The sequence below is a fragment of the Prionailurus viverrinus genome, chromosome A2 (genome assembly GCF_022837055.1).
Source record: "Prionailurus viverrinus isolate Anna chromosome A2, UM_Priviv_1.0, whole genome shotgun sequence".
Taxonomy (NCBI): Eukaryota; Metazoa; Chordata; class Mammalia; order Carnivora; family Felidae; genus Prionailurus; species Prionailurus viverrinus.
Window position 1 is genome coordinate 52,453,761 of NC_062562.1, and position 22,580 is coordinate 52,476,340.

Here is a 22,580-nt window from a genome sequence, read left to right on the forward strand (position 1 = left end):
TGCTTACCAAGATGAAAAAATTTTAATGTCTTCACTTACTCTAAAAATTTCACCATATTCAAATCCCAACATGCCTTCATGCACCCATAACTTTGCCAAAGCCAATTTATACCATACTGCTGGCCCACAACCTAGAGAATGAGTAACTTCTGAGTGGGCAGAGGGAGCTGGCTGAGCAGCTGCGGAGGAAGGAGATCCTTTACCAGATCACTCTCCTATAAAGAAAACCAAGTCCTGTCCATGCATGCAGGTGACTAACTCTACACCAGAATACCACCAGTTTGGGGAAAGATGAGATGGTATTCCTTCATTCAGCACATATTTATTAATCGCCTCCCACATGCCAGGCACCATTCTAGGCAGTGGAGATTCTGTAATGCATAAAACAAGACAAAAATCCTGGTCTCATTGATCATACACTCTAATGTATGTGAGAGACAAGTTCGATAAAAATAAAGCAGAAATGTGCAGTCAAGTCACAGATGGGAACAAGGCAGGGGACAAGGAAGGTTGCTCTGAGAAGGTGCACTTGAGTGAAGATGTGAAGGAAAGGAAGCAATAACCCATGAGGATATCTGAAGGAAGATCATTCTGTGCTGACAGAACAGCAAGTGCAAAGGTCCTGAGGCAGGAGGTGAGGGAGGACATATTTCCTGTAGCAGTGAGGAGGCCCTCTTGCCTCAGAGGTTATAGAAGAACATCAGCTTGAATCTCAGCTTGAGAGGGAAAGCCACTAGAAGGTTTTTGAACAGAGGAGTGACATAATCTGATTTACATTAAAAAAAATTTGGTTTTAATGTTTATTTTTGAGAGAGAAAGAGGGGGGCACACTGCGAGTGAGGGAGGGGCAGAGAGAGAGAGAGACATAGAATCTGAAGCAGGCTCCAGGCTCAGAGCTGTCAGCACAGAGCCCAATGCCGGGCTCGAACCCAAGAACTGTGAGATTATGACCTGAGCCAAAGTGAGACAACCAACCAACTGAGCCACCCAGGTGCCCCTGATTTACATTTTTTTTTTTTTAAGTAAGCCCTATGCCCATCACCCAACACAGAGCTTGAACTAATGACCCAGGGAGTGAGCCACCCAGGCACCCCAAAATGATTTACTTTTTTTTTTTTTTTAGGTTTATTTTCCTTGAGAGAGAGAATGGGCAGTGTAGGGACCAAGAGAGGATCCCAAGGAGGCTGGCTCCATGCTGTCAGCATGGAGCCCAACATGGGGCTCAAACCCACAAACAGGGAGATGATGAGCTGAGCTGAAATCAAGAGTCCGAGGGACACTTAACCAACTGAGCCCCAGGCACCTCTGATACACATTTTTAAAGGATTACTGTAGCAACAGCCTTGAGAACAGACTGAAAAGGGATAGTTAGCAGTTGACAGCAGCTGAGAAGTTTCTGTAGTAATCCAGGCAAAGAGGTGTCTGAGGTCTGGGGTGGTAGCAATGATGATGGTGAAAAGTGCTCAGATTGGGGATATATTTGAAGGTAGATGCAACACAATTTGCTGCTGGTGGGTAGTCTGTAAGACGTGAGAGGAAGACAGTCAAGGAAGACTCTAAGGGTTTTGGCCTCCACGTAAAACATTTTAATGTGTATCTGGGTATAACTACTGCTGAAACGCTGAAAACAGGCTTGGAAATCCAGGGCCAAGGGGACTGTAAGTTATAAAAGGTCCTCTACAGGGACCTGTAAACCTATAGGCTTCTAAGACTCCATGAAACACCCAACTTACAAATAAACTCACTGCAATAGCTAGTCACTTAGAAAATGTTAATGCTGACCTAGTTTTACTCACTCCCACTCGCGTCTTTGCAGAGGTACTTACACATTTTTAAGAAACGTGTTTGTTCTCATAAATCACTAATAATACATTCTTTAGTTCTCACTCTTAGTAACTTCTCTGCAGCCACAACGAACTCCCCTTCCCTGGAGAAGTTCTCTGAACTGCTCTGCGGGTACTCCTGCCTTCCTGATTCCTTCCCTGATTGCACTTTCTCATTCAACACACCTTGATGCTGATCTTTTGCAAAGTTCTATCCTCCTTTATTTTTTCTTCTGTCTCAACAGCCTTTCGCTCAACAATTTTAAATCACTTCACGCAACAATCCCTTGAAAGAGCACAGATTTCCATCTCTAGCGTGACTCTCTTTGGACCATAGTTTGCTATTTCAAGTGGCATCCTCGACAAATGTGCTTTATATCCTGAAGCCTCTCAAATTCACTGAGTCCTAAACTAAGGTTCTAATCTTCACTTGTTCTCATTGGCTAAAGAGAAGGGAGCATAACTTTGAAAGACAGCTTGGACTTACTTTGATAGCTAATATGGAACAACATAAGACTGGTGAGTTTCCTGATATCTTTCCCTCTGAATTTACATAACATGTTATCTGTCACAGTATAATGTCACACTCTACCTGATCTAAAGATAAAAAGTGACATAGCCTATTTATATATCTATATATATACTCTATATACACATACTATGATATATACTATTTACCATCAATCTGATTGCTTTAGATTGCTTTAACTTCTCTATTAGACCATATAATCATTTAGGACCTATACGATTCAGTTTATATAACTTCTGCATAGTACCAGTGCACACAGACTTTGTGCACCAAATTTTGCACACAGAAGGGCCACAATATTTGCTGTATCAGAAACAAATGCAGGGGCGCCTGGGTGGCTCAGTCAGTTAAGTGTCTGACTTCAGCTCAGGTCATGATCTTGGGGTTCATGAGTTCGAGACCCGCGTTGGGCTCTGTGCAGACAGCTCGGAGCCTGAAGCCTGCTCCGGATTCTGTGTCTCCATCTCTCTCTCTGCCCCTCCTCAGCTCGCTCTCTGTCTGTCTCTGTTTCTCTCTTTCAAAAATAAATAAGCATTAAAAAAATATAAAGAAAAAGAAACAAATGTAAAAGACGGTGGGAAGTAACCAAACATCAAAGCCAGCTCATTAATAATTTCGTCAAAAGGCACTTCCTTTTAAACTCTCTAAATACCATTACCACTTGGATGGCACTTTCTTCATTCTGCAATTAACAAAGACTACTTACAAATAAAGAGCCTTTCTGACATACTTCATGGGGGCCTTGAATTCCTACCTTTAGCCACAGGAAGCAACGCATTTCTTCAAAATATAAACAAAAACAAATGAAGAAAAACAACAAAAAAAAAAAAAACATGAGCAAACAAACCAACCTTAAGAGTCTATTCTGAGGACAGATTTTTAAACATCAAAACAGCTTTATTCTCATCTTCTAAATCCAAAATATACCCTCTCAGATTTCTATATACACCATGCAATTTCCTTATTAAAATGATCAAATCCATTCTTCCCTTGCTACTGAAAGTGAGGCCACCAACAGTACCAGCAACACCAGCAGCTGGTCAGAAAAGCAGACCGAAGGGCCCTCCCCAAGCTACTGAAGCAGACAAGCTCTTCAGGTCAAACAGTGGAAGGACAGCTCTGTCCCACTGCCAGAGTTACATTTTGAAAACAGTCCTCAAAATGTCGTTCTCTCATCAAAAACCATCAATGACCACAAGATAAAATCCAAACATCTTAGCAGAAAGTGAAGGGTCTTCAATACATAACTGCAACTGTCTTCCCATTAAATCAATAAACACATGCTGACCGCCCGATATATAGCAGGCACTTTCGCAGGTAGCAAGGATGTACCTCATGTCCCTGCTCTCATGGAGCTTCCTCCCAGTGGGGTAAACTCTGCCTCATCACCTGTGCTCTGGTCACCCTACCCATTCACCCTTTTCCAATTGTATCCATGCACTTTACTGACTTCATGCCAGGGTTCACACTGTTCCCTTTATCCAGAATTTCTTTCATACCTTAAAAACTCCTTTCAACTCAAAGACCACCAATAAAACCACTTCCACACATCCCATGGCCTGTCCCTGACTAAATACCAACCAGGCTGACATACTCTCTCCTTTCTCTGGGCTCCCATTTATCCTCTAACACAGTGAGGGTTGCACCCTTAAATTGTGATTCATATTTAAATATCTCTTTCTGCTCCTCTGGGTGATGTGTGCACCTCAAGGTCAGGACCGTATATTATTCATCTTCGTAGCCTTGGCACCTAGCACATGGCTTGGAATTAAAAAACAATTAAATGTTTTCCAAAATGCAACTCGGAGACAAATATGGTCTTTTCCTCTAGATCTTTTTTTTCAAAATGATCTTTTTTTGTCTTTTTTTCAAAATGACATTATTTTAAATGATGGAAAATATTTTTTTTTTACATTTTTTATTTATTTTTGATAGAGAAGAGGCAGAGCACAAATGGGGGAGGGGCAGAGAGAGACAGAGACACAGAACCCGAAGCAGGCTCCAGGCTCTGAGCTGTCAGCGCAGAGCCCGATGCGGGGCTCGAACCCACAAACCGCAAGATCATGACCTGAGCCAAAGTCGGAGTCTTAACTGACTGACCCACCCAGGCGCCCCTAAATGATGGAAAATATTATTTGAAGATGTAATTAGAATATTAGGAAACATCTAGTCATTTAAATAAGTGTAAATGAAAGAGGTAATTAAGATAGGTAATACAACTGCTATTCTGAAACAAAGCTTAAATGTTAATGAAAGTGATTATTTGGGTCCATTTCATAAACTCCTCCCTAAGGCAACTCCAAAGATATCTTGAACCAGGGCACCTAGGTGGCTCAGTCAGGTGACTTGTCTGACTCTTGGTTTTAGCTCAGGTCATGATCTCACAGTTACTGGGATGGAGGCCTGCATCTGGCTCCAAAGCACACACCTGTTTGGGATTCTCCCTCTCTCTCTGCCCCTCCCCTGCTCATGTGTTCCCTCCCTCCCTCTCTCTCTCAAAATAATAAATAAACACTTAAAAACAAATGTCTTGAGTCATGACAGTATCACTGTAACATTTTTATCCTAGAGTAACGGTTAGAACATTCTTTGGAATATATCAATTCTGGCACGCTTCTTTAAAACTAAATAGAATCCCACTTCCAGAAGGTAAGACTTCTGTTAGGAAGACCACATTTTCAGGAACGCATTACGTATAAAAGCAGGAACCTCTTTATTTCTTTTACCAGATAAAAGCAAAACTATTCAGATCGGAGACAGGCTACCAGAACCCCTTCCTACCATTCTTCCTCCTCCCACCCACACCCTTGGCCTCTGAGGCACCCCCCACACGGAACCCCTAGATTCTCCAGGAAACATTCAGAACACAAAGGACCAATAAAAAGAAAACTGAAGTATAACATGGGGATTTGTCCTGATCCCTAATATTAGGGCCTTGGGAAAGTACTGTGTGGGCCTCAGTTTCTTCGTACCTAAAATAAAGCTTAGGTTCCGAAAATGCTATCATTTTCAAACATCTTCAATGCTGGAGACAGAGCATGTAATAATTTACCTGACTCCCAGGGGCTCTTTCAGGGTGCATACACATGGTTACTACCTGAATTCCACTTAATCAAGTAACCATCATTAAATGCTTTCCAACATTCATACCTCAAATACATATATTCATTTCTAAATTATATATAATGTCAAAATCTATAAAATTTCACTTTCTCTTTCAGCTAAAAATAAATATAAAAAGAACTTCTATAGTGACCTGGACCATTGCCTCTGGTGCCCAATGACTGGGAAGCGAGTGGAGTCTGGCACCGATATAGAGGAGCAGGCCCAACCACGTGAAGGACACGGTGCGGGGGGGGGGGGGGGGGGGGGGGGCTGGGGGGTGAAGACAAGTAGCAGGAGTCCCTGCCCTGAAGAAGATTATACGCTTTAAATATGTACAATTATATTTGCCAATTATAGCTAAATAGAGCTGGAGGGCAAAATGGAGCCTCCTCCCTCTCAAAAAAGAAAGAAAATATAAAAATACAGAGAACGTTTTTACCACCTGTGGAGCTGTGCTTCTCAAATTGGAGAGTGCACAGTACTCACCTGGGGATCTGGCCCCAAGGCATCTTCTCCATCAGTACTTCTGTTCTGAGGACCAGTCCCCAGGTGACACCGTGGACCACCTTGGAGCAACAAAAGGTAGAGAATATATTCTCTGTACAAATATGCTTTCCTAAAGGGGCTCATTTTGAGAATATATAATCTAAAAATTCACTGTGGGTTTTTTGTTTGTTTTTGTTGTTGTTTTTATTTCAACTGGGAAAACTGCACAAAGCCAGACCCTGGCTCAAAGCCCAGGATCCCAGCCACACGCCTCTTAAAAATAGGTTTTCAAAATGCCTAGCATTTTTTCAAAAAAAGAATAGGATATTTGGCTAAAATTCTAGCAAAGTTCTTGATAACAGTCCAATTATTTTTTTTTATTAACTTCATCCTTATTTCAGTTTTCACTTCCCACTCTACCCTGCCATTAAAATGTGTCACAAAACTGAGAAATCTCTACTGCTCTTGCTCGCCAGGTAGACGAAATCCCTTCTGCCATCTGCTTGTCTCCTACAAAGCAAAGGAAGACTTTTTTCCTGGCAAGTTTTCTAAATTCTTTTGTTTTTGTTTGTTTGTTTTTTATTTCAGCTTTACTCAGGTATACCTAACATATAAAATTATGAACTATTTTAAGCATATACCGTGGTGCCTCAATATACATCTACATTATGAGAGGATCTCCCCCATCTAGTTAATTAACATGTCCACCACTGTACTTACTTGTTTGTTCATTTATTTACTTACGTAGAACATTTAAGTTGTCTTAGCAAATTCAATTTGACAATGCAGTGTTATCACCACGTTCTGCATTACAGTCTCAGACCTTATTCACCTAATAGCTGAAAGTTGGAACCCTTTTACCAACCTCTCCCTCTTTCTAAATTCTTTAAGATTCCCAATGGCACAAAATATCGTGCCAGGGAGTAATGGAATCAGGAAACCAAGCACTTTTGGACTTTCTGCAAGTTCACGGTAACTTCAAATCATCATCCCAAAGAGAGGGCAATTAGGAGTCTTCTTTGCAAAGCAAAAACTATTTAACAACAAAAACTAGAATTTAAGTACAGAAGGTCAACTTCAAAAGAATTCAGGATGCAAAGATATTTTCAGACAACCAGGCAGTAAATTGATTTTCGAAGACTGTACTCTCAGTATTAAAATGACTCCAGAAGGGGAGCCTCGGTGGCTCAGTCAGTTGAGTGCCCGACTTGGGCACAGGTCATGATCTCACAGTCTGTGGGTTCAAGCCCCGCTTCAGGCTCTGTGCTGACAGCTCAGAGCCTGGAGCCTGCTTCAGATTCTGTGTCTCCCTCTGTGTCCCTGCCCCACTCTCTCTCAAAAAATAAACATTAAAAAAAATTTTTTTTAATAGCTCAAGAAGAAAGCATATGCTTTCTTTAGGGTTTAGTGGGCTTTTTTCCTTGTTCAAAATTCTACTTTCCTATTATTTTCTTACTTTAAAAACCATTTTCATTCTCTCTCACATTCACTATCTCTGGAGCAGTATCCTTGACAAATTCTTCACAATTGCCCATGAGTATTCCAGCACAGGAACAGGTTGGCAAGTCAAAACCTGTGCAAACACCACCTGTTGAACTTCTGTAAGGTAATGACATATGCATCCTGAGCTCTATTCATCATCATTCCCTTGCTGAGACTTTGCTAAAATTCTTAGGCGCAGCAAGAGAGACTTTCAAACAGCTTTCTCCAGGCTCTTCATTTTATAGGTGAGGTTAATGGACTCCCTCAAAGCTATGCCGCTACTGAAACTGGGTCTCCTGGTTTTCTCATCTGTGCAGTTTTAAATTTTCCACAGGCAGGCTGAGGCAGCCAATTTTGAGAAATAAAAGCCATTCATAAACATTTACCTTAGAAGTTACCAACAACAAGAAATTCTATGACAAGGACAAAGACTGAAAAAGAAAGGGCAGACGTCACACTGAATATTTGGGGCCAGCTACTCACAGAACTGAATTTAGAACAGCAACTTCCCCCTCATCTATTCTACCAGGCCAGGTTCCACAGCAAATCTCTGCTGTTCAGCAAAGGAAGGAAATCCGTTTTTATTGAGTACAACCGAGTACAAGCAGAGCAAAAGACAATCAGTGAAGGATCACTTGTAACTACAAGAATTCAAGTTCAATTCTCAGAAAAATTTAGACTATGCAACTGCTAAAAATATGAACAAAGACCACTGAACCTTAGTTAAGACATTCATGTATTATTTAATGATATACTTCTATTTTATTTTATTTGAGAGAGAGAGAGAGAGAGAGGGCGGGGGATGGGGGGGAGAGAGAGAGAGAGAGAGAGAGAGAGAGAGAGAGAGAGAGAATCTAAACAGGCTCTAGGCTCTCAGCAGGGACCCCAATGTGGGCCTCGATCCCACAACTCTGGGATAGCGATCTGAGACTAAATCGAGAGTGGGATGTTCAACCAACTGAGCCACCCAAGCACCACTATACTTTTATTTTATATTGGAGGAAATTAAAAGAGGCATCTCAGGGGTGCCTCGTTGGCTCCGTCGGTTGGGCATCCCACTCTTGAGTTCAGCTCAGGTCATGATCTCACAGTTTGTGAGTTTGAGCCCCACATCGGGCTCCACGCTGACGGGGTAGAGCTTGCTGAGGATTCTCCCTCTCTCCCTCTCTCTCTGCCCCTCACCTGCTCATGTGCACATGCACCCTCTCTTTCTACTCCTCTCAAAACACTGACAAATATTTATCAGAAAGTGTAATTAAAAAGACTTTTTTAAAAAAGAAAAACAGAAGCATTCCAGATTGAAGAACGTTGAAAGCCCCATGTAACTCCATGAGAGCAGGGTTTCTGGAGTGTTCGTGGCTATGTTCCAGGGCCAGAAGAGTGACAAACACGGAGCAGGTGCTCCACATACAAGTGAATGAATGACTCCAAGGGGGAAAGGGAAAAAGAGAAGAAAGCTACAGGGCACAGAGAGCTACATTAAATCCACCGGGATGGCTGTTTATGGGATGCGAAATGGGGATACAGTATAATAAACAGATAAACCAGAACTGAACTTCATATGGACCAATGACAGATAATAAGCCATGACTTGAGGTTCAGCCAAGGAAAAGAGAGAAAACCTTGGGAGAAATAGGAAAAGGCAGGGATAGAGAAGAATGCTTAACCTTTAGGCATTAGCAACTGACTCCTCTACCTTCAGAGGCCTCAAAAAACAAGCTGTGGGGACAATGCCTACCTTTAGGTTCTCAGTCCCCCACTTATTGACAAATATTTGTCAGTAAGAATAATTAAACAGGCAATTCCAAATAATAATTACTAGTTTGGAAAGAAGGAATCTTAGAATCCCATTTACCTATATCCTATCTTAAAAAAAAAAAAAAAAAGTGTGCATTTTCAGATTAACCTGAACTAACCTGAGGATGAAAACAATACTACAGCAAGATAGATACCAAAAACAACATGGTACTGTTTCTCAGCCAGTTGTCACTAGTAAGCCACGCGAATTTGGATACATGAGAGTTTTTTTTAAACATCCAGAACATAAACATAGTATTTTCTGCAAATACTGTATTATCACCATTCTAATGTTGTATTATCATAATATTCTATCACAAGCTCTGACATCCAAGAAAGCTTTACATAAGAGATTCTGCTTTTACTCATGAACTCAGTTTATATATTACTAAATCTAATTATCTTACAGGCTAATTCTTTTTTTTTTTTAATGTTTTTATTTATTTTTGAGAGAGAGTAAGACAGTGTGAGCAGGGGAGGGACAGAGAGAGAGGGAGGGAGACACAGAATCTGAAGCAGGCTCCAGGCTCCAGCTGTGAGCACAGAGTGCAACGCAGGGCTCGAACCCACAAACCATGAGATCATGACCTGAGCTGAAGTCAGACGCCCAACTGGCTCAGCCACCCCAGGCACCCCTAAGAGCTAATTGTATACCATAAATAATAATACCGACTTTCAAGAGTTAAGAGCTTGAAAATAAGTTAAGTTATAAATAAATAAGGGTTTTTTTTTGTTTTTGTTTTGTTTTGTTTTGCTAAGTTGGCTTCACAACTCAGCATGGAGTCCAACACGGGGCTTGAACTCCTGACCATGAGATCAAAACCTGAGCTGAGATCAAGAGTTGGAAGCTTAACTGACTGACCCACACAGGCACCCCGGTTCTTTTTTTTTTTTTTTGCAGGTGAGATTGTGGGTTTTAGGGTTTTGTATTTTTTTTTTTTTTTGCTTTCTCTAAAGAGATCTTCAGTTATCCTGATTCTAACTACATTCATTCATTCATTCATTCATTTATTTTTAACTGAAATGTAATTGAGATGTAACTATGTTAGTTTCAGGTGGACAATGTAATGATTCAATATTGTATATATTGTGAAATTGTCACAATAGGTCTAGTTAACATCTAACACCACATATAGTTACAATTTCTTCTGATGAGAACTTTATTTTTTTTTTAATTTTTTTTTCCACATTTATTTATTTTTGGGACAAAGAAAGACAGAGCATGAACGGGGGAGGGGCAGAGAGAGAGGGAGACACAGAATCGGAAACAGGCTCCAGGCTCCGAGCCATCAGCCCAGAGCCGGACGCGGGGCTCGAACTCCCGGACCGCGAGATCGTGACCTGGCTGAAGTCGGACGCTCAACCGACTGCGCCACCCAGGCGCCCCTGATGAGAACTTTAAAGATCTACATTAAGCAACATTCAAATACACAATACAGTATTGTTAACTATAGTCACCATGCTGTAGGTTACATCCCAGGTCTTATTTATTTTATAACTAGAAATGTATACCTTTTGACACCCTTTACCCATTTCACCCACCATGCCCCTCCCTGCCTCTGGCAACCACCAATCTCTTCTCTGTATGTATGAGTCTTCTTCATTTTAAGATTCCACATATAAGTGAGGCCCTATGGCATTTGTCTTTCTCTGGCTTATTCCACTTAGCAGGATGCCCTCAAGGTCCATCCGTACTGTTGCAAAGGACAAGAGTTCCTTCTTTTTTTTATAGCTGAGTAGTATTCCACTGTAAACAAATACACCACATTTTCTTTATCCGTTCATCCCGACTGACATTTAGATTGCCTCCAGGTCTTAACTAATGTGAATAATGCTCCAATGAACATGCAAGTGCATCTATCTCTTCAATACCCTATTTTTGTTTCCTTCAGATAAACACCCAGAAGTAGGATTGCTGGGGACCTGGGTGGCTCAGTCGGTTAAGTGTCTGACTTCTGCTCAGGTCATGACCTCAGGGTTCCTGAGTTCAAATCCTGCATCAGGCTAGCTGCTGTTAGCACAAAGCCCGCCTCGGATCTTCTGTCCCACTCTCTCTCTGCCCTCCCCCTGCTCATGTGCTCTCTCTCAAAAATAAACACACACACACAAAAAAAGGACTGCTGTATCATATGGTAGTTCGATTTTAATTTTTTTGAGAAACCTCCACCTGTTTTCCACAGTGGCTGCACCAATTTACATTCCTATCCACAGGGCACCAGGGCTCCCTTTTCTCTACATCCTTGCCAGCACTTGTTGTTTCTTGTCTTTTTGAGAAATACCATTCTGTCAGGTGCAAGGTGATATCTCATGTTCCTAATTTTAAAATCTTCTGTAATAAGAGCACTGTATACTTTTTACACTTTTAACACTGTGACAAGACATCTCATGGGAGCCTCACCCGAAGCAGACAGGGCAGGTATTAGTTTCACTAAGAAAAATGGAATACAAAAAGCTTAAATAAACAACACAGTTCTTGCCAAAGCAAGGGCTAAAAAAAAAACAGGTCTCCAAAACATATATTTAGCTTCAAATTTCATCATTAGCTCAATGTTTTTCCACTTCAACAAACACCCTCGCAATCACTTACAAAAGAGGACAGTGAAAGAGGGGTTTGCAAAGGGAAGGAAGCCCAGATAAGCATCCCAAGTGCAACTCCATGCAAACAAACACTTGTTGGAAGCCTGTCACACATGGGGCACTGTTCTAGATGCCACAGCTTCAGCAATGAACAAGACACATTCCCAGCCCTCCCAGAGCTTACTTTCCAGTGAAGGACAAATACATGATATAATACCAGGAAATAACAAGTGCTATAAAAAGAAATGTAAGCTTCACTTATAAGAGGAATCTGCAAAGGCCAAACTCATAAAAACAGAGTAAAATGTTTACCAGGGGCTGGGAGGTACTGGAACAGAAGTGTTGTTTAAAGGTACAAACTTGCAACCAGTAAATAAATGCACAGCATAGTGAATACAGACAAAGATAGTATATTATAATCATCAGACTTGCTAAGAGACTGGATTTCAATTATTCCAAGCCACAAAAAAAAGATAATTATGTAACATGATAGAGGTAGTAACTACTGCTACAGTGGCAATCATATTACAAAACACACCTGCATCAAATCAACATGTTGTGCACCTTGTATTTATGCAATGTCATATGCCAAATATATTTCAACTAAAAAAAAGAAATGCAGGTTACACAACACTACAAATACGCTACTCCATAAGCGTACTAACCACCAATGAACCATACACTTTAAGGTGGTCAGCGGTGTGGCCTGTTTTTAAAATGCAGCTTATGGGGCACCTGAGTGGTTCAGTCAGTCAAGTGTCCAACTCTTCATTTCATCTCAGGTGATGACCTCACAGTCCTGAGACTGGGCCCTGCCTGCATCAAGCTTGGCGCTGAACATGAAGCTTAAAATTCTCTCTCTCCCTCTGCCCCTCCCCTGCACATGCACACACGCACACGCACTCATGCACTCTCTCAAAAAATACAAAAGTAAAATGCAGCTTATCAGTGGAGTTGGGTACTGAACTTCACGATTCTGTGCTACTTTAAACCCCTACCCAAGTGAAGATGGCAGATTGATTATACATCCTCATCTGGTACCCAGAATGCCGACAGACAGGCTTCTGGATTCTAGGGAGCTCTGATAAACTGACCAACTCAAGATAAAAAGACCCACAATATTGACAATGGACGTCCCCCAACAGATGGTCCTAAGAGATCACCCATAGTGGGGTTCAGAGTACAAGCTTTCCTCCCCCTGTTCCTGAACTCAGTCATTTCTTCCCTTAACTTAATCATGAGTAGACAAGCAGATATTTGAGAAAAGCTACTCACATGCAAGAAAGAGACCACATCAAACCAAAAAAAAAAAAAAGCAAATCAAGCAACCCAAAGACTATGCAAGAAGGAAAACACTTTCATGTATCAATCACCTCAGAGAAATATAACACTGGTGAAAGAGAGTATGACTTTTAAAAAAGAGCTCCAGAAAATTAAAATAATGATAGAAGTCTTAAAAATAATCAGTAGAAGGATGGGAAAATATAGTTAAGAAAAATCTTCCACAAAGTAGAATAAAAAATCAAGAAAGAAGAAAGGAAGAGAAGGGTGAAAAGATTAGAAGAACGGTCCAGGAAATCCAACATCTGAAAAATTTGCCTGAAGGAGAGAAGAAAGAAAGCAGATAAGAAAAATCATCAATAAAATCACTTCAGAAATTTTCCCAGGAATGAGTTTCCAAATACAAGGAGCTCCCTGAGTCTCCAATGAAATGAATCAAAAGAAACCCAGAGCAAGTCACAGCACTGCCAAATTTCACCACATTTGGGGACAAAAAGACAATTCCAAAAATTCCCTCAGAGAAAAAAACTGGCCACATATTAACACGTAAGAAATCAAAATGGCTTGAGATTTCCTAACAGTAAGACAATGCCAGAAGGCAATGGAGCTTGCCTCCAAAATTCTAGAGGAAAATTTCCAACTGAGAACTCTATACTCAAACTACTCATCCAATGTGGATGTAGAATAAAGGTGTCTTCTGCAAGATCTCAAAACCTTCCACACACTCTTCCTCAGGATAAGCTCTTCCAAAATATGAGAGTAGGTCTGGAAAGAGAAATACAAGAGACACCGGACACAGAAGAAATGTGAAGGAATCCACAGATGAACGTGAAGAGGGATCCCAGCATGACTCCTGTGTGTCCTCGACCCCGGGCAACCATCCAGACGACCAGCACCTATAGAGTGTGCACCCTGTCCCTGTGGGCATTCTCTGTTCCGGCACTATGTTCAGCAATTAATGTGCATCATCTCATTTAAATTCTATAGTAATCCTGTGAGACGAGCTACTATTAACTGTCATTATGGCTCTTTTGTACATGAGAAAACTGAGGTTCAGACAGATTCATTTCCCCAAATGTCACATGGCTGTGAGTGGCAGAGTTGAAAATTCACACCCAAACCTGTTAGCCTTTTACACCTGTGCTTGTGACCACTAGAGGATACTGTGAGATAGAACAGACATTTGGAAACCTGAAGGAGGAGGGAAAGGAAACAAGGATAAGAAAGCAAAGAGGACAGGTACATGCAACAAGATATAAAGAAAGAGACTACCATTCATGGGTAACACTGTTATGTATTTATTTTCTGATTTCAACAACTTTTCCAAATTAAAAAAACAAAGAGGAAACAGATGAAGGAAGGGGGAGAGAGGAAAGTGGCAAGTGAAGGGGAAAATGGAAAGAAATAGGAAAAAGACATAGCATTAAGAAATACAATTTGGGGGGGGGGGGGGGCGCCTGGGTGGCGCAGTCAGTTAAGCGTCCGACTTCAGCCAGGTCACGATCTCGCGGTCCGTGAGTTCGAGCCCCGCGTCGGGCTCTGGGTTGATGGCTCAGAGCCTGGAGCCTGTTTCCGATTCTGTGTCTCCCTCTCTCTCTGCCCCTCCCCCGTTCATGCTCTGTCTCTCTCTGTCCCAAAAATAAATAAAAACGTGGAGAAAAAAAAATTTTTTTTTAAATAAATAAATAAATAAGAAAGAAAGAAAGAAATACAATTGGAATGACATGCTCAGTCAGGACTTCAAAAAGTACAGTCTTTAATGGCACATCATAATTCAAGTGACATTGGGTCCAATCCATTACTAAGTAATCACATCCAACAGGATCCCATATTCCTTCAACTCACCTTTTCAGATTTCATCAAAATGCAACAGGTCAGAAAATCTAATAACAGGCACATTTAATCATTTTTAGATTCCTTTCTTAAGAGACTAGGCAAAATACATCATTCGGTTAATAATTTTCAACTAAAGCAAAAGTCTTGTATACTATATTCAATAGGCTTGAAAACCCCCACTCAATAAAACTAATTGCTAAATTAACTAGGTTCATGTTGGAGTCAGTAACAGAGGTCTGACTTGATTTGGGTGTTTTCCTTTGATTTTATTCTCATACAATAATGTATGCTTAACTTCCATAAATATATACTTTGCCTTCAAGAGAACCTAATTTATTTTATCACATGTATTCTTTACTCTCACTCTCTCTTAACAGCTACTCTTCCCATGTAATCTCCAAAAAAACAGAACCAAGAACTATGAGCAATTCAAAAATCCTCATGGATTTGTGCAATTAAAAAATAGTTTAAGTAAATAAATAAATAAATAAATAAATAAATAAATAATGAATAGATGGGGGCCCCGGGTAGCTCAGTTGGTTAAGACTCTTGATCTCAGCTCAGATCTTAATCTCAGGGCCGTGAGTCAAGCCCTGCATTAGGCTCTGCACTGGGCATCAAGCCTACTGTAAAAAAAATAAAATATTAATTTTAGAACAATTCTGGGCTATTATTCATCTCAGTGAATAATCAAAGAAATCCAAAAGAATGTGGCATTGAAGTACAACATTTTGTCTACTGAATCACAAACTTTGAAAAAAGAAAAAGAGGCCCAGGGTGCTTGAGTGGCTCAGTTGGTTAAGTTACAGAGAGGGAGGGAAGCAAACCACAAGAGACTTTTACATACAGAGAACAAACTCAGGGTGGATTGGGAGATGAGGAAATAGGGAGAGGGGAAAGTGGGTGATGGGCACTGAGGAGGGCACTTGATGGGATGAGCGCTGGGTGTTGTTTGTAAGCCAATTTGACAATAAATTATATTCATTAAAAAAAGAAAAAAGCATCCAACTTTCGATCTCAACTCAGGCAATGGTAATGATCTCACGGCTTGTGAGTTCGAGCCCCATATCAGGCTGTGCGCTGACAGCATGGAGCCTGGCTGGGAGTCTTATCTCCCTCTCTCTCTCTCTCTCTCTGCCCCTGCCCCTGCTCAAGCTCTCTCTCTCCTTCTCTCTCGAAAATAAATAAACATTAAAAAAAAAAAAAAAAGCCAGTATCTAATACAGGTGAAATTGATATAACTATTTTGTGTCACAAAAAATTGGTACAAACTTTTTAGAAAGCTTTATAAAAAACATTTAAAAAATTATATTCTTTGACCCAGTGATCTTGGTGGAACTAGGAAATAACTAACCTGAAGCCAGGAAATAACTAAGAAAAAAAAATGCAGTAGAAAATAGTCACTAGCTACAGTAACTATTTACAAGCAAACCATTTAATAAAAGAGGGAATGATGAATAAGTAAATTATGTCCTACCAACTCCATAAGAGCACTACGAAATAGGTTAAACATTTGATAATTTTACATTTAACCCATTAAATTTTTTGAAAACAATAAAAAAATCAAATAAGGACATATAAACCAATCATAATTCTACCACTAAGGGATTACTACAGCTAAAATTGACACATGCTTTCTCCTAAGTGACACAAACACATTTTTGGCACAATTAGTGTCATACCATACGAGTAATTTTGTTAAGAATTTACATTGTTTTTAATATTTTATAATATTAATAGTTTTACAACGCCACAATAAGCACCACTGTGTAAGTCTCAGGTTACTTTCTTAGGATAAATCCCTGGAAGAATTACTAAATTAGTTAAGTATGGAGAGTCTACTCATTTGTACTCCCAATCAGTGAGAATGAATATGAGTTGTGGATTTTTTTTTAATTTTTTTTTTAATGTTTGTTCATTTTTGAGAGACAGAGCATGAGTGGGAGAAGGGGCAGAGACAGAGGGAGACACATAATCTGAAGCAAGCTCCAGGCTCTGAGCCGTCAGCACAGAGTCCGATGCGGGGCTCAAACTCCCAGACCGCGAGATCACAGCCTGAGCTCAAGTCAGACGCTTAACTGACTGAGCCACCCAGGCGCCTCTGAGTTGTTGGATTTTTTTAAAAAGCAGAGTGCAAATTTTAAAAAGTGCTATAATGAAGAGAATATATGTGAACAAACAGGAGAAGAGAACACACAAGTAATCTTATTTTTTAAAATTTCATTTAATGTTACAGCCATATTGCTTCACAATTTAAATTACTAATTTCATGGGCTAGATTCAATGAAAACTATTATTCTCAGTGCTCTTTTCACAAGAACAGAATCCTTAAAGATTCATACCAAATAATATACCTCAGACCCATAGCTAAATTCTTATTTCCATGGTATTTTTCACTCCAGAGATAAGAGAGTGTTATTCTGACCTACATACTAATTATCTTCTAGCAGGAATGCCATTCCTGGTCACAATGTTGAATTCCTTTTAAACTGGTTTTTGTTTAGCTGTGCCCTCAACATATCATCCTAATCCAACTGAAACCATAAGAGAGCCCATTATAACTTCCCCCTAATTGTTTATGTTGTAAATATTTCATAAAACAAGTATATTCATATTTTAAAAATCAGAGCCAAGAGATGTTCCTAAGAAAGGCCATCACATTTTTAAATATTTCCTATTATTACAACCATGTGCTATTTCCCACAGCAGTATGATAATCAAGTATCCCAACACACTACCAAATTCATTCCTACTAAGAGAAATAATATTCAATTTTAAATGAAATAACTATTTTGCTTGAAGTACTACACAAAGATACTTTGGGAGGTCAAAATGTGTGGGACAGGGCACCTGGGTGGCTCCATTGGTTAGGTGACCGACTTTGGCTCAGATCATGATCTCACAGTTCATGAGTTCAAGCACCGCGTCAGGCTCTGTGCTGACAGCTCAGAGCCTCGAGCCTACTTCAGATTCTGTGTCTCCCCTCTCTCTACCCCTCCCCTGCTCATGCTCTGTGTCTGTCTCTCAATAATAAATAAGCATTAAAAAATTTTTTAAAACTGTGTGGGAGAAACAGACTGACCAGTAATAATTCGAAAACAAGGCAGACTATACTAAAATACAGGGTCCCATAATATACTAAGATTGACTGCAGACGGGCAGTGGGGAGAATAGTAGGATGACATGGGCTGCCTTGGTAAATACCACTTTTTTCTCATAGACAGCACTTATGCCAAGTCCCTTAACATAACTCTAAATAAAATGTGCATGATTAATTCCCAATGGTCAATTCAATGTTCACCTACAACCAAAACAGCATAGTGGAAAGGATATGCACTATAAAGACAGTCAAGTCTGATTTCCTACCCATCTCTGCCACCAACTGGCTATGAGGATGACTGACAACAGTTCCAATCTACCAAAGCAGATGATACCTGTATGTCATTACTTAGCATGGCATCTGACATGCCAGAAGCATTCAATACATGTTTGTTGAATGGATGGAGAGGTGGAATTACTTTGAGGATTACATGCGGAAATTCTCGCACCATTATAATAGGTACTTGGTAAATGGCAGCTGCCTTATCCTACCTACTTCCCTTCTGTCCCACATCTGCTGTGGGTTTCTGTCCCTCACAGAGGATATCGTTCCATGGAATCGACTGTTATTCTTTCTGGAATAAATTCCAAATTCACATTTCTAGAAATGATAATCTGACCAAATATCAATAATGTTTTGTCATCTTTTCCTCCAAATTAGCTCCCCTTCTAAACTTCTTTTTTTTCCTCAACGAAGCAACCAAAACTAAGTATCTACCATGAGTTCTATTCTGTGCTGGGCTGAAAATGCAGAATCCCACCTTCAATAATTTTATACCGAGGGGCACCTGGGTGGCTCAGTAGGTTGAGCGTCCAACTTCAGCTCAGGTCATGATTTCACATTCGTGGGTTCAAGCTCTGAGTGAGGCTCTGTGCTGACAGCTCAGAGCCTGGAGCCTGCTTCAGATTCTGTGTCTCCCTCTCTCTGTCCCTTCCCCGCTCATGCTCTGTCTCTCTCTCTCTCAAAAATGAATAAACGTTAAAAAAATTTTTTAATAAAAATAAAAAATAATTTTATACCTACTTGTAAATAATAAACTAACAACATGCAAAATAGAAAATAGCAAGCTGTTCATTCCATGTATCTAAAAGTTACTTAACTGAAAATTCAACTATATGTGATAAAAGTAAGAACCAGAGAATAGTTTTTCTCTGGTTTTTTGTTTGTTTGTTTGTTTGTTTATTTTAAAGACTACAGGACAGCCATGATAGAAGTATACACACAAGTTTGGAACTAGTAATTCATGTCTGGAAACTCATCATAAAGAAATAACCCTAAAGGGGAGAAGGAGATGAAAAGTTATTTAAACAAAAGATGTTCATTGTAGTATCATGCATAAAACAGGAAAAATGAGAAATAACTTTAAAATTGAACAGTAAAGGAGTATCTGGTTTCTTTCAGTTTTTATTACCAAAGTACAGTTGACATACAATGTTATAGTTGTTTCAGGTGCACAACATAGTGATTTGACAATTCTATACATTATTCAACGCTCACCACAGTAAGTGAATCAAGTGTAGTCACCATCTGTCACCATACAACGTTAGTATAATATTACTGACTATATTCTCTAGGCTGTACTTTTGTTTTGTTTTATGGGTTTGGTTTTTTTTTGCATATAGTAACAACCATTTATTTACTTTTGAGCATTAAGGGAGTTCAGCTCATCTGAGCTGTATTTGGCTAATCTTTTTTTTTTTAAATATAACTTACTGTCAAATTGGTTTCCATACAACACACAGTGCTCATCCCAACAAGTGCCCTCCTCAATGCCCTATGCTGTACTTTTTATCCCCATGACTTACTTATTTTATGACTAGAACTTTGTACTTCTTAATCCCCTTAACCTATTTCATCTACCTGCCCACCCGCCGTGAAGGCAACCAGTTTTATTTTCTGCATTTATGAGTCTGTGGTGCGGGTTGTTTTTCATTTGTTTTGTTTTTAAGATTCCACATGTAAGTGAAATCATATGGTATTTGTCTTTCTTTTATTTCACTTACCATAATATCCTCTAGGTCCATCCATGTTGTTGCAAATGGCAAGATTTCATTATCTTTTTATGGCTAATATCCCATTGTATGTATATGTATATGTATACATATATGTATATAAATACACACCACATATTCTTTATCTGTTCATCTCTAGACATACACTTAGGTTGCTTCCATATCTTAGCTATTCATTGTAAATAATGCCAGAATGAAGATATGGGTGCATATATTTTTTCAAATGTGTGTTTTCATTTTCTCTAGGTAAATACCCACAAGTGGAATTACTGGATTATAGGATAGTTCTATTTTGAATTTTTTGAAGAACCTCCATAATGTTTTCCACAAGGGCTGTATCAATTTGTATTCTCACCAAGAGTGCATGAGAGTTCCTCTTCCTCCACATCCTTGCCAACACCTGTTATTTCTTGTCCTTTCGGTACTAACCTTTCGGACTCGTGAGGGGTGAGATCTCATTGTAGTTTTGATTTGTGTTTCCCTGATGATTAGTGATGTTGAGCATCTTTTCATATGCCTGTTGGTCATCTCCATGTCTTCTCTGAAATATCTATTCAAGTCCTCTGCCCATTTTTAATCATATTATTTATTTTTTGTGTTGCGCTGTGTAAGTTCTTTATATTTTGGGGACATTAACTCCTCACTGGATAAATCATTTGCCAATATCCTCACCTATTCAGTAGATTGCCTTTTAATTTTGTCAACAGTTTCCTTCGTTGTGCAAAAGATTTTTATCTAATCAAAAAGATGAAAGAGCTATACTCTGAAAACTATAAAGAACTGAGAAAGAAATTGAAGACAATACAACAAATGGAAAAATATTCCCCGCTCATGGGTTGGAAGAATATTATTAAAATGCCCATACTACCCAAAGCAATCTAGAGATTCAGTGTTATCCCTATCAAAATACCAAGAGTATTTTTCACGGAACCCAAATAAATAATCCTTTAATGTAAATGGAACCACCAAAGACCTCAAATAGCCAAAGCAATCTTGAGAAAGAAGAACAAAGATGAAGTATCACAATCCCAGATTTCAAGATATACTATAATGCTATAATAATAAAAAACAGTACGGTACCAGTACAAAAATAAACACACAGATCAACAAAACAGGATAAAAAATACCAGAAATAAACCCACGTTTATATGGTCAATTAATCTATGACAAAGGAGGCAAGAATATACAATGAGGATAAGACAGTTTCTTCATCAAATGGCCTTGGGAAAAATGGACAGATATATGCAAAAGAATCAAACTGGACCACTTTCATACACCACACACCAAAATAAATTCAAAATGAATTAAAGACCTAAATGTGAGTCTTGAAACCATGAAACTCTTTAAAAAAAAAAAATAGGCAATAATCTCTTGGACATCAGCCTCAACAACACATTTACGGATATGTCTCCTCAGGCAGGGGAAACAGAAGCAGCATGAAACTCATGAGACAACACCAAAATGAAAGGAACCTCTGTTGTGCCCCAGGCACTGGACGGTATATTATACAACCATTAAAGTATTTGAAAACATTTCCTAACATTAAAAATGTTCACAATCTCTTAAGTTAAAAGGATATTAAGTATATCCAACAAACAGTAAGTGATAACGTGAAATAATAATTACATGGAAAAAATTATAGAAATAGAGCAAAATAGTAATTGTGATGTTCTGGATGGTAGGATTATGAGTTTTTTCTTCCTACTTTTCTGTATTCATCAGACTTTCTTCACTAAGCAGGTATTATTTGTATAGTAAAAATTTAATAAATGTTTCAACATTCTAGGAACATGCAATTCTCATGCATTTTAGTCAGAACAGAATTCTTCACCTGGAGCCCAGTATATCTTTCTTTCTTCATTTATTCATGAGTCTGGCTCTGCTCTAGACAATAAGAATACAGCAGTAAACAATACGTACCATAAGATCATGCAACACAGCATGACATTGCCCTAAGGAAGGCATAGTACCTAGGGCCTACAACATTTTGGGGGACCTATGAAAATGTTTCAAAATCAGAAGAGAACAATGAAATTTTAGGATGAACAGAATGTTTAATAAGTAATATTAATATAGTCATCTTTATACTAATGCAGTCATAAAACACAATTTTTGAAACTTTTTTTTATGAAAAAAGTCACCGACAAAGGCAAAAGTGCCTCAGACTCATGAAAGTCATACTGTGGCCCTAGGAGACATTCATGCTGAGGACCAAATATAAAGAAGGAGTCAGCAATTCAGATTTAGGAGAAGAGTATTTCAGTTACAATAGCTGGAACAAAGGTCCTAAAAATGGCTTAAAAGCTAATAGTATGTATGGAAAAGGTAGTACTATGACAATGGCCTTGTTTGAACCACCTCTAAAAAGTATAAAGACAACTTGGAATAAAATTAATAATGCTAAGGGATTTAGAAATTTAACCATGGAGGCAAAAGTTCTGCACACAAAAAACTGTAAGACATCAATGAAAGAAATTGATGACACACAAAAAAAATGGACAGATATCTCCTGCTCATGGACTAAAAGAATTACTATTATTAAAATGTCCAGG

At 39.2% G+C, this 22,580-nt stretch overlaps 1 protein-coding gene across 2 annotated transcripts in view; it reads right to left on the reverse strand.

Moving 5' to 3' along the window:
* The window catches only part of VGLL4 (vestigial like family member 4), a 167,607-nt gene that overhangs the window by 107,589 nt on the left and 37,438 nt on the right, over nt 1-22,580 (reverse strand). The gene's annotated exons all lie outside the window — the stretch shown is intronic.